General features: G+C 36.7%; 1 pseudogene; it reads right to left on the bottom strand.

Moving 5' to 3' along the window:
- Positions 1–13,255: 13,255 nt before the first annotated feature.
- Positions 13,256–14,612, bottom strand: LOC101989461 (annotated as a pseudogene).
- Between the last annotated feature and the right edge of the window lie 1,423 nt (positions 14,613–16,035).

The following is a 16,035-nucleotide window of genomic DNA, read 5'->3' as shown; positions in this document are numbered from 1 at the left end:
CAACTGTAACTTTCTTTGAATTTCTCCATAATTTTTAGAACTGGTACCTGAAATGGAAACTAATATGTAACACATAATAATCAAAGAGAGCATGACTTATTTATATCCTCAAGTCTCAAGCCCTGTTATTTTTCATTATGAGTCATGTTCTTACAAAGTTGCACAGGCTAGATTTGAAATTGAGATCCTCCTCTTTCACCCTACTGAGAAGACAGGATTATAGTCTTTGGGCAATTGCTAACTTTATACTTTCTAACTTTAAAAATATAAACATGATGGCTTATATATGTCATCCCAGTGCCCTCAAACCTGAGACAGTTGGATTTCTTAGAGTTGGGGAAAAGCTTGGTCTCTTGATGGTTTCATGTTATTTATCTGTACACTGGCATGGGGTAGATAAACAGATATGAGTTCTTCCTACTCTTCTAGATGAACAAGGTTTGATCCCCAGCAAAATGTCAAGTGTTTTACCAATTCTTGTAACTCCACTTTGATTGTCAGGTCACCTGTACTAGATTCTACACAATCCAACACTCATTTGCACATAGGTCATACAAGGACATTTATAATTGAATATTGAAATAATTTTTAAAAAGAAAAAACATTTAAATTAAAAAACACCTCATTTGGGATGTCCTTCTGCTTATGTGTTCTTTTATTGGTTGCTGAATAAAGTTTTTGTGACCAAGGGCCTAGCATGGTAAAGCCAGATGGGAAATCCAAAGAGAGACAGAGAGAGGGAGTAGTCAGAGTCAAAGAGACTCCATGTAGGTGCTGAAGGAGAAAAATACCAGAATATTACTGTTAAATTATAGCATGATGGTGATACATAGATTAATAGAAATGGTTTAATTTAAGATGTAAGAGCAAGCTAGGAATAAGTCTGAGTCATTGTCCAAATAGTGTTGTAATTAATATAATTTTTATGTGGCCATTAGGGCTTAGGCAGCCAGGAAATAAAGTAGTTTCCATTTACATAATGCCACCTGATGTTTGGCAACATACATTCACAGAAAACCTAAGAAGGCTTATAAAGCACTTCTAGAACCTCAAAAACTGGAGTCAATTGGAGCTTCTCAGTAATTGTGGGGGTTTTTTTGACATGGTCTGTTTGCTGGTTGTAAGCTGAGGTGCAGATTCTTTAAGAGAATCCTTGTTTATGCTGGTAACAAGAACAGCTCTGGCTCTTTTGGAAGATCTTGCTAGGAAGTATTTAACTGGGATTTGTGAGCAACATGATACTAGTTGCTTAATGGCTACATAGGTCTGCTGTATCCCTGGAGCTTAGGCAGGCTCAGCATGGCTCATAGAGGTGGTGAACTTATGTCCACCTTGATGGATGGAGTGAACCAACAGACAAAGCCACAGCCTTAGTCCTAACCTTCCCAGTTAGCCTCTTACAAAATATTCCTGGTCAGAAAAAGATTAAAGACAGATTTAAACAAAAAGGCTGTAAACATGCCAAAATAAACTAAGTTGATGTGCATGGAGTTAAAACAGAGGATAAAAATAGACAGAATCATAGATCTTTTTTAAAAAAAAGAAATTAAGGATATTAAGCTGAGGTTCTTAAAGAAAAGATAAAATAATCATAATGTTTCATAAAGAGTTGGAAAGTACATGAATATGTATTATGTATATTATGGTGTTTTCTCCAAATTTTTGACTACAGAGAGATATTTGATCCTGGGGACTACTATGCTAAATCAGCATATATATTTTAAAGGTATTTTGACTTCAAAATTTAAGTCCAAAGATATATTAATTTGGAAAAGAGGCTCTGTTTTTATTTCCAAAGAAGATGGGAACATTCTTTCCAGACTAATGTGGTTTGGTCAAAAAAGACCTCCCATAAAGTCTTTGTGTACCCTTAAAATACTTTGCCCAACAAAGAGCAGCAAGCAGTTTGGAGTAAACTGTGCCCAAGTTCCCAGAATTATTGTTTATTTTTGTTTTCATTTAAAGGGATTGGGTACACATGGTTAATGGTCACAGTCAATCCTTTTCTATGAGCATATGACATAGAAATGAATACTTTACATTGGTATGAGTCTTGGTCTATTGATACAAATTTAAAGTCAATTTTGTTACTATATATATTTATATATATGGTTACTATACTATATATAATATATATTTATACTCTTGTTTAAGATATTATGTTGATGCAGTTCATTTATAATGTAAGGTATAATTAAGAGAAAAATAGATAACCATCTATAATAACCAAACTTTTAGGTTAATTAGGTTTTCTAGATATACAAAGATATATTTCAGTTATATAGATAATCTTTAACACTTCAGTAACCTTTAGAATATGGAATTTGAAAGGTTTTAAAACTTAGACTTTTCTCAACAGTGAGTCGTTTCTGCTTCTGGCTACACCAATTACTTCAGAGAGCTTGATGGGCATTGAAGAAACTCATTAATGCAATTTGCCTTCAATATGACAAGGCTAGCCATTTCAGCAAGAAACTGCACTTGACTGGGCTGCTTGATGGTGTGCTGTATGAATGGGACATGTGGGACCCATAGAAAAGTGACTGCTGAACTTTTGAAAAGATGGGATGGTCATTCAGTGTTCCCACTTCACAGAAGAAACTGCCAGACATTGTACAGAACACAGAAGAAAGATATGAGAAGCTTTATCAATACAAGGCAGAATAGATCTTCAAATTTCCTGGTTCACTGGAAAGTCTGCTAAAGATTATGGGCCTATAGGCTAAAGATAGATGCCACAATGTTATATGAGAACTTTGGGTGACTTTTAGGCAGAATGATGTCCATGTCAATTCTAGGGTTTTAGAAGTTGCTTACAATGCATTTCCTGTTTACTTAGGTAATATTATATCCTTTGGGGTCTTTGATGGGGTTGAAGACTAGATAGTTATATTTTTCCTTAGTTATGTTATAAAATAAAACATCGATTTTAAACTTTAGACTCACCAAGTTTAGATAGATTATAGAATATTCCCTTAATCTGCCAAATGCAAATGAACTAAATATTGTAACTATAATTCTTTCTTGATAATTTTTCTGTATATATAATTTTACTATGTCAAAGTTAAAACAGTCCTTTTTAACTGAACAGAAAAAGAGAGATGATGTGGGATGTCCTTCTGTATATGCATTCCTTTTATTTGTTGTTGAATCATCAAGCTGTTTCAGCAAAAGGCTTAACAGAGTAAAGTCAGACAGGAAATCCAAACAGAGATGAGGGAGAGACTAGGTGGACTTGAAGAGAGTCAAGTAGCCACCAAAGATGCCAGAACATTATTGGTAAATCACAGTCTTGTGACAATACATAGATTAATAGAAATGGATTAATTTAAGAAGAGCTAGCCAGAAATATATCTGAGCCACTAGCCAAATGGTGGTGTAATAAATATAGTTTCTGTGTAATTATTTGGTTCTAGGTGGCCAGCAAACAAAAGTGCAGTCTCTGTTTAAATATGATTCTGATATTCAGGTTACTGGTCAAGTATAAATCTTGTATGTAACAAAGATATTTTATTTTTTAGTTTCTTAGTTGTTTTAGGCAGGTTTGTATAGCATAGCTATAGAGATAGAATAGCATTAAACCTCTGGTCCTCTACCTGTCTATCCACAAAGGTAGGATTGCAAGTGTGTAGTACTGTGTCCAAGTGTATGGATCTGAGATCTAAGCCAGCTCTCCTGCACACTAGAAAAGCATTCCAGCAACTGAGACGAGACATATCATTGTACAATAATAAGGAAATCAGGTCTGGGGTATTGCTATGAATAGTGCATCTTCTAAAACTTAGAATATAGCATGAACTTGTGTGAAAAGGCTGAATGCCTTCCTGTGTCTAACTCTGATATGAAAATATTTGCCCTCTGACCACCCTTTTTCCTGGTTAAGTCAGGAAAGTTTCTTTTCTTTTCCTTTTGAAGGTATCATGTATACTGCTTCTCCCTTCCACTTTCTCCCTACAATACCTTTGTTATACCTGTCCCCTTTTTTTCAAGTCCATGACCTCTTTTTTCACTAATTGTTATTTCATGCATATATGAATATGCATATATATTTCTAAATATAACCTATAGAACCTATGTAATACTACTTCTATGTATTTATTCAGGATTCACCATTTAGGAGAATCTACAGCTATGTACTTTTTAGACTATCAGAATACCTAACAACAATCAATTAACACTTTTTCTTTTACTCATTTGTCTTTATATGATATCATGCTCTTCATTCCTCATCAAAGAGTCTTCTTTTTTGGAACAGAGAAGAATTATAGAAGACAACAATGAATCAAATCATGGCAAACTGGATCCCAGTTCCAATAGATACATCCCCAATACTGCCCCAAGACTAAGGCTCAGTAAGCATTCCAAAAGAATGGGAAGAAAAGATTGGAAAAGCCAGAAAATCAGAAAGTTTGCTGTGAGACTGTGTCTCATAATGATATCAGAAGCTATATTCATTAAAACTCTCCAACGTGATTGTCAACAGGTAAGTTTAGCATCAATAAATGTGGGAAACTGGAAGAAGAAAATCACAAGAATTCTCACCACTACACAAAAATATATTGGCAACTGAGGAAAAAGACGAGAATAAGTTGTCTTTACTGAGAGCAGCATACAAAATGGTTGTCCATTGCTAGACATTGTATTTTCTTAAGAACCCAAATATTGATTTGTATTTATATATTTTGTGTACATTTTGTATACATTAATTTATGTACACAAGACATACATGTGGTGCCCAAGGACGTCAGAAGAGAACAGAGGATCCACTGAAATTAGAGATAGAGATATTTGGAGCCTTCAAGTGAGTGATGGAATATAAACCTGGTTTCTCAAAATTGTTAGGAGCCAATTTCCTCCTAAAAATCATTGCAGGAACCATCACCCTGGGGAGTCTGCAGAAAACCCCACACCCCTAATTGTGTTAGGAATTGTTCTATTGACAGAGCCTACCCCACACCCAAATTGGCTGTTAATGGAGAGCTATCTGTTAGCGGAACCCACCCCACATTCCAAACTATCTAGAGAACTAGGCGTGTCAACCCGTAACTTCTTGGCCTACAGTGACCTGACCGAAGGTAACCTCTGGGATACATGACCAAAGTGAACCATGTGACCAATGTGAACCATGTGGCAAGAGCCCAGGCCCCTGTGCCCATCCCCCAACTCCTTACCCTATATAAGCTGTACCCCATCTCTAATAAACGGAGGCTTTGACAAGAATCTCGCTTAGCCTCCTTCCTGTCTCCTAGCTCATATCTTCCAGATAGTGCCTCTCTGTGACCCTGGAATAACTGAACTGCCAGGTGGGTTACAACCCCTAGACTAAGTAACCCGCCAAGGCAATCAACACAAAATAATTAGCAAGTGTTCTCAACTGCAGTGAGTAAGCTGTGCTACATTGATGTGTGGTCCATTAGAGGGCTTTGACATGAAGCTGCACCCAGAGCTGAGGAACCAGAAACAGAAAAATAAATCCTCACTTCACATAGGTAATTTTTCTGCAGGACTCACTTCATTGTCTTAAAGCACCTTGGTAGCACATGGAAATAAGAAATCCCAAGCATCACACCTTGGTTATGCTTTCTCCTCACTTCTGTGAATAAATTACTGAAGAATGATATCAAATTCCTATTGGATGGATTCACTATGACTAGTGTGGGAAGTCCTTCTATATATGTGTTGCTTTTATTGGTTAATCAATAAAGAAATCTACCTTGACCTGTTTTAGAGTAGAGTAGAGCTAAGGAGGGAATACTAAACTGAATGCTGGGAGAAAGAAGGTGGAGTGACAAGATGCCATGTAGAAACCACCAGGAACAGACATGCCACAACCTTGCTGGTAAGCCACAACCACTTGGCAATACACAGATTACTAGTGACATGGGAGTTCCCTCTGTATGCTGTGATTACCATTGGTTAATAGAGGACTGCTTTGGGCCTATAGCAGAGCTGTAGGGGCAGGCAGGGAAAACTAAATTGAATACTGGGGAAAAGAAGGATAGAAACAGAGAGAAGCCATGTAGCCCCACAGGAGCCAGACTAGACTTTAGCAGGTAAGCCATAGCCATATGGCAATGCACAGATTAATACAAATGGGTTAAATTAATATGGAAGATCTAGCCAATAAGAAGCTGAAGCTAATGGGCCAAGCAGTGATTTAAAGAAGACAGTTTCTGTGTAATTATTTTGGTTCTGAGTGGCTGGGAATAACTATGTGCATATTCCCAAATATTGTTTATAAATGGTCTTTTACATTTAAAGGGGGATATGCTATAGAGATTTGCACTGGTATGGATCTTGATTTATTGATACAAACTTAAGGTCAATTTTGTTATATGCATATTTCTGCTCTTGATTAATGTATTATGTTTGTGCTGTTCATTTTAAAAATGTAATGTATAATTAAGAAATGTAGGTAAATAGTTAATCATCTGTTATAATCAAGCTTGTAGTCATGTTAGTTATGTTTATAGATATATAGAGATATATTTCAGTTAGATAGGTATTCTTCAAATCTTTCAGAGACATTCAGAATATGACATTTAAAACATTTAAAAACTTAGGACTTTTCATGACAGTGAGACACATCTACTCCTGGCAGCACCAAGGTACTTCAAGAGGAAGATGGGCACCAAAGAGGCTTTTCATGGAGTCTGTTAGTCATTTGGGCAAGAAATTGCTCTTGCCTGGACTGCTTGATGAATTGGACATGCAGGACTCACAGAGAAATGACTGCTGAAGTTGCCTAAAGATGAGACGATCCTTTGGGGTTCCTGCTTCTTAAAAGAGTTGCCTAGACATTTTTCAAGACACAGAAAAATGTGACTGACAAACTGTAAATATAGGCGAAACTATATTTCAGCCTCAGTTTGATTATTCCCAGTCTTCTATTCTTCCTGGTTGTGTCTTCTTCTTTTTTTTCTAGAGCTTTCAGGTGTGTTCTTAAGTCACTAATGTGAGCTTTCTCCATTTCTTTATGTGGGCACTTAGTGCTATGAACTTTCTTCTTAGCACTGCTTTCATAGTGTCCCATAGGTTTGGGTATGTTTTGCCTTCATTTTTGTTGAATTCAAGGAAGACTTTAATTTCTTAACTTTTCCTTAACCCAGGGGTGGTTTAGTAGTTGACCATTCAGTTTCTGTGAATTTGTAGGCTTTCTGGGGGTAGTATTGTTGTTGAATTCTTACTGTACTCCATGGTGATATGATAAGACACAAATGGTTACTACAATTTTTTTGTATCTGTGGATGTTTTCTTTGCTACTGAGTATGAGATCAATTTTTGCGAAGGTTCCATGAGGTGCTGTGAAGAAGATATATTCTTTTGTGTTTGAATGGAATGTTCTATAGATGTTTGTTAAGTCATCTGATTCTTGACATCTGTAAGTTCTCTTATTTCTTTGTTAAGTTTCTGTTTGTTTGATCTGACCATTGGTGAAAAAGGAGCGTTGAAATCTCCTACGATTAGTGTGTGGGGTTTGATGTGCAATTTAATTTTTAGTGATGTTTCTTTTACATGTGTGGGTACTCTTATATTTGGGACATAGATGTTCAGGATTGAGACTTCATCTTGATGAATTGTTTCTGTTATGAGTATAAAGTGTCCTTCTCTACCTCTTCTGATGGATTTTAGTTTGAAATCACTTTTGTTAGATATTAGAATAGCTACACCTGCTTGTTTCTTAGATCCATTTGATTGGAAAACCTTATCCCAACCCTTTATTCTAGGTAGTGTCTGTCTTTGAGATTGAGGTGTGTTTCCTGCATATAGCAGAAGACTGTATCCTGCTTTTGTATCCATTCTCTTAGCCTGTGTCTTTTTTAGGTGAATTGAGTCTACTGGTATTAAAATATTTTAATTGCCTGTGGTTGTTAATTCCTGTTATTTTGTAGCTCTCTAAATACATACAGTGCCTCAATTATTGGCAGTCATACAATAAGAAAAAATATGAGCTATGAAAGTGAATCTCTTTTCTATAAGTACCAACATTTAACTGATACCCTCTGCACAAGCAGTATTTGTAGCACCACTAAACATGGTAAGGGAGCCCAAGTTTCTAGAGATGCCTTACTGATCTTTACTCACCCAGGTGCTTGTATGCAACCAATGGAATTACAACTCTGTCCTCAACCTCTAAAGGTATATTGTAACTCACAATACGCAGTGCTGGCAGTGCAGCATTGAGAAACAGTGCAGATCACTTCATCAGGCACCTCTATTCATAATTTATTACAATCAGTTTAGCGGGAATTGCAGACACAGGAAAACCAGCTTGTTTTGCACATATTAAGTCACATCATAATCTTCCAGAGTCTTTGTCTGGGGTAAATGTAATAGCAGATTCCCTTTTAATGCTGTCTCTTTTCCTTGGAACCATGAACCTAAAGGAAGCATGAAAATCTCAAGCATGCTTTCATCAAAATTTTTGAGCATTTTTAAATATATATATTTTTTCACTAACTAAAGAGTAGGCTCCTTTGATAGTTAAGGAATGCCTTTATGTGCAAAGAGTTAATATCAGGTCTCTACTCTCCTAGGTTATAACTCCTAGAGGATTACTGGCAAATTACTGGTATTTGGCACATGGATGTCACTCATATCCCAGTTTGGGGAGGTTAAAATATGCTCATGAGATTGTCACGCTTATTCTTTATTCATTTTTTGCTCATCTCCTCTCAGGAGAAGCAGTTAAGGATATGATCAGTTTTTTACTCAGAGCCTTTGCTATTTTAGTTCCTTATAAATATTAATAACTGACAATGCTCCTGTATATACTGCTGAGCCCTTTCGGGAATTTTGCCAAAAAAGTGTTCTAACCCACATCACAGGCTCTCTATTTAACCCTCAGCACCAATCTTTTCTGGAAAGAGCTAATGAACTACTTGAACATGATTTAAAAATAAAGGAGGAAGATATGAGTAGTATGGCTATTCCTCATATTATTTTATCTTCATATATATTTTAATTGGGCAAGGACAGCCATACTGCTACGGTGCTGTAATTTAGAAAAAGTAGTACATGAGAGAAGAATGCCATGCAACAGAGCTCAAGTGGAGACTTTTTATTGGGGGAAAGTAAATGTGAAAGGGAGGAAAGGGAGAGGGGAGACCAGCATCTGGGGACACAAAAAGCAGAAGAGAAGAGAGAAGGGGAAGAGAAAGACAGGCAGGCAGACAGTCAGACAGACAGACAGACAGACAGACAGACAGACAGGGAAAGGGAGAGAGATGGGAAGCAGGCAGGGTGAACAGCTGAGGACATATACCTCAAGGTCAGGCCAGTATAGATGCCTAAACACTAACAGAAGATTTTTGATTCCTCCAAAAGTGATTCAGGATCATGGTCTTTTGGAGAGATGATCTGACAGGTTGTTGGAATGGTTTGGGTTCAATAACTCACTGGAGCTAAGGCTATCGCAGTGTTGTTGCATTTTAGGGTACTGAAAAATATATGTGGACACCTTAAAGACTGACTTTGACCTGTGGAAGATAAATGAAAGATAACTAGTCTACAGAGCCTACCCCTGAAACAAAGAAAGCTTATGGGGTGATGGAGTCATTGAGCCATGAAGAACAGAATATCTTTACCAACGATGACTTGGATGAGGAAAAAGAGTAGGTGAAGTCTCAGGGGAAGGGTGTTACTACTGAATTGCTGTTTCTTGCTATACTGTCCCTGTTGAAGTCATTTGTTACTGCTTATCACATAGTTCCCAGGCTAAGGTGGTCACATGACAATTTAAGTAATGATGTTCAGTCCTTGCATGATGAAACACTGATTAGTTTCCCATTCAAAGGTAAATAAATTACTTACTCTCCCCCACTGCTGTGAAATACATAGCAGATTTTTAGTTGCTGTTTTTGGTCTACCTCTAATTGTACTCATAAATTATAGCCCAGAGGTATGTGTCCAGAAATAATTTTGTTGGTTATGCTGGGAAGAATTTGAACCTTGACATAGATTTACTACCCATGTCTGTTTTGAAGATTTGCCAGTATAGTCTAAAATTAAAAAATAAAAAAGGGGAGAATAAAAATAAAAAATTCTGTGAAAAATCATGGAATTGGGTTGGTCTAGCTGACTTGAGAGATAGGTGTCATAGATTTTTTTCAGTTTAGAGTACATGGCTACTGGGGCATTGTGTGCCCTTCAGTTCCTGGGAAACTCAAGCACTACCTTAGGCAGTAGAGCATTCAGACCACCTATGTATCTCTGCATTTGCTAGAAGACAGAAGCATATGGAAGCTCGGCAGAACAATTGGTCTTAGACATTAACCCTATATAGCTTGCAAATGTCATTGTATCCTGACAACTACAATTGTACTTTTCCTGGTAACTGCCATTATAGTCTGTTTCTGATAAAGGTATAAAAATTCTGATTGCTTGCAAAAACCTTGTCATGGCCTTAGTCTTCCTGTGGTCCTTCTGATGTGTATCTGATAGATGACATTCCTTCCGACTACAATCAGGTAACCCTGGATCAGTACATAAGTACTAATGCTTACATTAAACCAAGGAACTTTTGATCTTCCTAAGGTTTGCTAAAATCCCTCAGAAATATTAGAGAATCCATGGACTTAAAACTCTCCTATCACCTCTGAAAAGACCACCTCTTCAATAATACCACAAAGATAACAAAACTTCAAACAGAAAACACATAAGGAGCTGCTTATGTTCAAACCACATCAGCTAATATTGACTCATATGGATGGCATTTAGGATGTTATTGGAATAAAAGTCTTTAACATCCCCTGTTGTCATAAAGCCATGGGTTTTCTTCCAGGGATACTGAATATCCAAACAAGGTTTCTATGATCAGTATCAAAGCCTTTACCTGAGGTAAGTTAAAATACAATTTCTACTTCCATTGTCTTCCACATCTTTCAGAAAGAAATGTAATTTTGTTCATTAAAGTAGATAGCCTCCATATTGCCTCTTTTTTTGAGTAACTGTCTTCCTTAATACCCATTGCTAAACTGAGCTCACCCTGTTTACTTCTGCTCTAATGTATTGTGCTCATAGCAGCCAATGGAATACCTGATCAGTCACTTACATCCTGGTCCTAGCTCTATATTTCTAAACAATTACTAGCAAGCAAGCAACATCTTTTGTAGTTCTCCATAGTAAGAGACTTCATTTTCCCTCATATAAAAAAAAACAGTGAGGTATGAAAATAGAAGGGATGTCTATTGTAGTTCTAAAGCATGGTAATTTCTTCTGAACATAAATGAAAATAAGAACCTGTTAAATTGATGCTTGAGAGACAATCTGCTTCATAATTTTTCAATTTAGAAAATAGAATATGGTAAGACATTCTGTATCTACATCACTTTTGAAATTTAATAGGCTAGGAAGAAGAATAATAGTGGTGTGTCATGAACCACTAAGATAAAAGACATCCACTGGCAAAGCTCTTACACTTTTATGCACATTTGATTTCACAGAAAGAAAAGAAGACATAACTTTTTTCTTAATTCATTGTACTGTATATCTTTTATGAAATATTGATAAACAGTAGAAATTGGTCATCATAAATTGAATGCTTTAATAAAAACATAATTTTAGTTGATTAAAACATTGTTTACTTCTGTATAAACTCATGAATCAAATAAAACTATGACAATTCAGTGAAACGGTTTAATGAAGTCATAAAAACATTGGTATACATATATATAGGTATGTATTGAGTGTTGAATATAAAATTATAAAATTAAAAACTGCATTCATTATTCTTATGTTTTACAATATTTTCTGAAAGGGCAAAATAACTATTATTAGGATACAACTTTGATATGAAGAAAACCTAAAAATTATACAAGCAAAAGATACAATATATATGGAAGTCCAAAACAAATGAAATCAATAACATGAAATTTAATGTTTAGAGAAGCTAAATAAGAAGGTGAATGCAAAAAAAAAACCATATAGTTATCCTCCTGGATATTATAAGTAGACAAGATTGCAGAGCAAAAACTGGAAACTAGGGGTGGGATGGGATGGGGGAAAGGGGAGATGGGGAGAAAAAAGTGAGAAGAGAAGGATGGGAAGAACTTGAGGGAATGGGGTGGTTGGGATAAAGGAAGGGTAGATATGGGAGCAGGGAAGTATATATCTTAATTAAGGGAGCCAATTTTAGAGTTGGCAAGAGACTTGACCCTAGAGGGGCTCCCAGGTGCCCAAGCCGAGGTCCCCAGCTAGTTCCTTGGGCATCTGAGGAGAGGGAACCTGAAATGATCCTATCCTATAGCAATACTGACGAATATCTTGCATATTACCATAGAACCTTCATCTGGCGATGGAAGGAGATAGAGACAGAGACCCACATTGGAGCACTGGACTGAGCTTCCAAGGTCCAAATGAGGAGCAGAAGGAGGGAGAACATGAGCAAAGAAGTCGGGACCACAAGGGGTGCACCCACCCACTGAGACAGTGAAGCTGATCTATTGGGAGCTCACCAAGGCCAGCTGGACTGAGTCTCAAAAAGCATGGAATTAAACCCGGACTCTCTGAACATGGCAGACAATGAGGGCTGCTGAGACGCCAAGAAGACCAATGGCACTGGGTTTTGATCCTACTTCTTGTTCTGGCTTTGTGGGAGCCTAGGCTGTTGGGATGCTCACCTTCCTAGACCTGGATGGAGGGGAAAGGACCTTGGACTTCCCACAGGGCAGGGAACCCTGACTGCTCTTTGGGCTGGAGAGGGAGGGGGAGGGGAGCAGAGGAGGGGGAGGGAAATGGGAGGCAGAGGGGGGGAGGAGGCAGAAATTTTTAATAAAATATTAAAAAAAAGAATTTAGTACACAGTAGGTACTCAGGGAAGGCAATATGCAAAGTCAGACATCAAAAACTGTCATTCTTTGTCTCACAATGTGTGCTCCATAAAGTTTTTTACCTTACAAAAAAAAAAGAATGGAATAAATACAAATAGGCTGGACATGGTGACATGTCTTCAACATCAGAACTTTGTAGACAGAAAAAGGCAGATACACATGAGTTCATGCCATACTGTTCTAATTGTGGGATTTCAGGACAACAAGGGATACATATGGATATTCTATTACAGAAAAAGAGTATAACATGGATCTCAAACATGAAAGAAAATAATGGTTCCAGCACAAAAAGGCTTTAATAAAATTAGATAAAGAATTATGAACCCACATAATCATATCATATTACAGTTGAATAAGACATTTAGAATGGTGTCATACTGGTTTCAACCATTATATTTAGTTTATTAGTAGACACATTTTAATTTTTAACTAAATTTTAAATTATTCTTCCTTCTTGAATGAGTCTTGTTCCTGATGTCAAGACAGGAGTTCTCATATGGCCTTAATAAAATAATGTAGTAGTACTTGGGGCAAAGATCAAACCAAAGAGTGCAATACTGAAAGTCAAGATAGAAAAGACTTCCATAGACACCATAACTTCCCTTAGCGCTATAATATACAGGAAGAGAGGTGACCCAGACACAAAAAGAACACCTGCATGCTGAATGACAGAAACTTGGCTTCATTGAATGCATCAGACAGATTCCTGCACAAGAAGGCCATGATGTAGCTCCCAAGTGCCAAGGTTCACAGGTATCCCAGGACACAGTGAAAGACAACTGTTGAGCCCTTGTGGCATACAATGATTATATGACCATATTTAGAATGAGCATCTTGTTCAACGAAGGGTGGAAATGTAACCAGCCCAATTCCACAGAAAACAGGTTAGAACAGTGTACAGATAGGAATGAGGAAATTAGGGGTCCTTAATACCATTAACCACCTCACCATTCTAGCTGTAACAATGATCTTGAAAGCAATAACCACTGTAATAGCATTGGTTGACACCATGGAGAGCATCACAGTAAACAAAATTCCACATGATGTCTGCTACAAGATGCAGGTGATTGTGTTGGATTGGCCAATGAGGAGCAAAGAAGAGAGGAAACAGATAATAAATATCCTTAGCAGGGTGTAGCTGAGAGCCCAAATATTGCCCATGACAATAGGAGTGCATCACAGACTACAAGAACCACAGCTGTGAGTACAGACAAGCACAGTGCTGTGCTGTTGAGAGCCATTGCCAAGGGGTAATCATGAGCTGAAAAGCTCACAGATTTCTGGAAGCAGTGTTTTTTTCTCTGAGTTTGCATAATGACTTTTTGCACTCTTCACAGGCTGATCCTTATCTGGTCAGAAATGAAGGTGACTATAAGTCAACCCTCAGTTGCTCCCTTCCCCGCTAAGATGTTTCTCAGCCCCAGCTCATTGAAATGCTTCCTGAATCACCTTCATTTATTATTTCAGAAACAGATATTTAAGTGTTCTATGAATTTCATATGTATACAGCCCTCTTTGCCTATTTTGCCTTTGTATGCTTTCCCTGAATTTGTGACTCTTATACATCTATTTTACAAGTCATAAGGTTACAGAAAAATATTGAATAATCCTAATTTGATTCTGATATCACCTTATTTAAAAATCTCTAATTTCTAGGCATATAGTTTGTAAAATATAGACAATAGGCTTTGAAATTCATTACTTATATGACATTATCAGATAGTTTCAGGACCCATACTTACCTATTTTCCTAAAATCCTCTGGGTACTCCAATTTTTTCATACTCTGAATGATCTTACCACTGCATTCTTGAAGCTTAAATCCTTCACTAGCAATATGTTGTTACATTTTATTATAACATTATTTTGAACATATAGTGAGAGAACTATTGAAATATTTCTAAGTATTCAAAAAAGCAGTTTTGAATATTCTACCCCTAAACATTTGTGAGACCTGCCTTGAATTGAAAACATACACACTTTGGTTTATAGTGCTGTATTTCCATTACATTAAGCCTTTTGTAATTCTGGAAAGTATAATATTATCAATAGACTTTCTCTGTTTTACATTTTGAGCTAAACATTTATAGAGTATATTTTCAGGAGAGTCAAATCTCTGCTGATATCTTGGGTTTTTTTTTCCTTAGTGATTGTGGAACTCATTTTTTTCTCATGATATCTTTTCAAGATAATCAGGCACAACTTATTTTTTTGCTTCTATTCTGGGTGTTTTGCTGTTGGTCTTCTTTCTTACAATGTATGCCTCAAGTGTAGAAATCCCTATCTGGCTTAATAAAGGTGTATAATATATATTTCGTTACTTATTTATATAAGGATAACACTTCTTTTAAAAAATATGTCTTGCTTATTCTATGAGATTGAGCCAGTGATACTTTGAATTTTTATCACATATAGGTTCACCAGATTTTGACTTGCATATGGTTTCAAAACATAGTTTTGAAACATGTGTAGGATTTTGTATTCCTCAGTAACGTGCTTCTACTCTATGCACGTGGAATACATTCATGGACATACATAGCTAAAATCCAGGGAAGGGATATTTATAAAAGGAATATTTCATACTAGGTACTATGAACACAAAATTTTATGGTGGGGAGGTTATATCACAAAATGAGGAACTAGATGCTATCATTTAGTTTAATCTACTTAATGTCAAACAACCTTCCAAATGTTTGTGTTTAGACAAACACTCCCATCCTTACCCAAAGAGGCCTCACTTCAAAGAGAACTGTGATAAAAGGCCAAGATATTGGACTGTAGAAGATCCTAAGACTATGTGATGTTTTATTTGCCATCCACAAACAAGGCTTTTAAGTCATCCATCCCAACATCCAAGGAATATAATGGAATAGAAGGCAAAACAATTATAAGATTAAGACTGCAAATTTCCTGCTTCCAGGCAACTCATGCATTGAAATAAGGAACTCTTACAATTAAGGATGAGCTCACAGGTTGGCTCTGCATAAGTATGGACTGTACAAAAACACCTTATCCTTCTTTAGTGGTATATTATTTGTGTTTTAATAAATAAAACTTGCCTGAAGATCAATACAAAGCACTCACTCTAGCCAGTCATACAGGCTTGCGCACACCTTTAATCCCTGTAGCTACACTAGTTATCCATAGAGGCTGGGTGGTAGTGGTGCGTGCTTTTAATCCCAGCACTAGAGAGGAACTCATTCTCT

This window comes from Microtus ochrogaster, unplaced genomic scaffold (genome assembly GCF_000317375.1).
Source record: "Microtus ochrogaster isolate Prairie Vole_2 unplaced genomic scaffold, MicOch1.0 UNK172, whole genome shotgun sequence".
Lineage (NCBI taxonomy): Eukaryota > Metazoa > Chordata > Mammalia > Rodentia > Cricetidae > Microtus > Microtus ochrogaster.
Note: the sequence above shows the minus strand (reverse complement) of the source record. Positions and strands in the feature narration are given on the sequence as shown.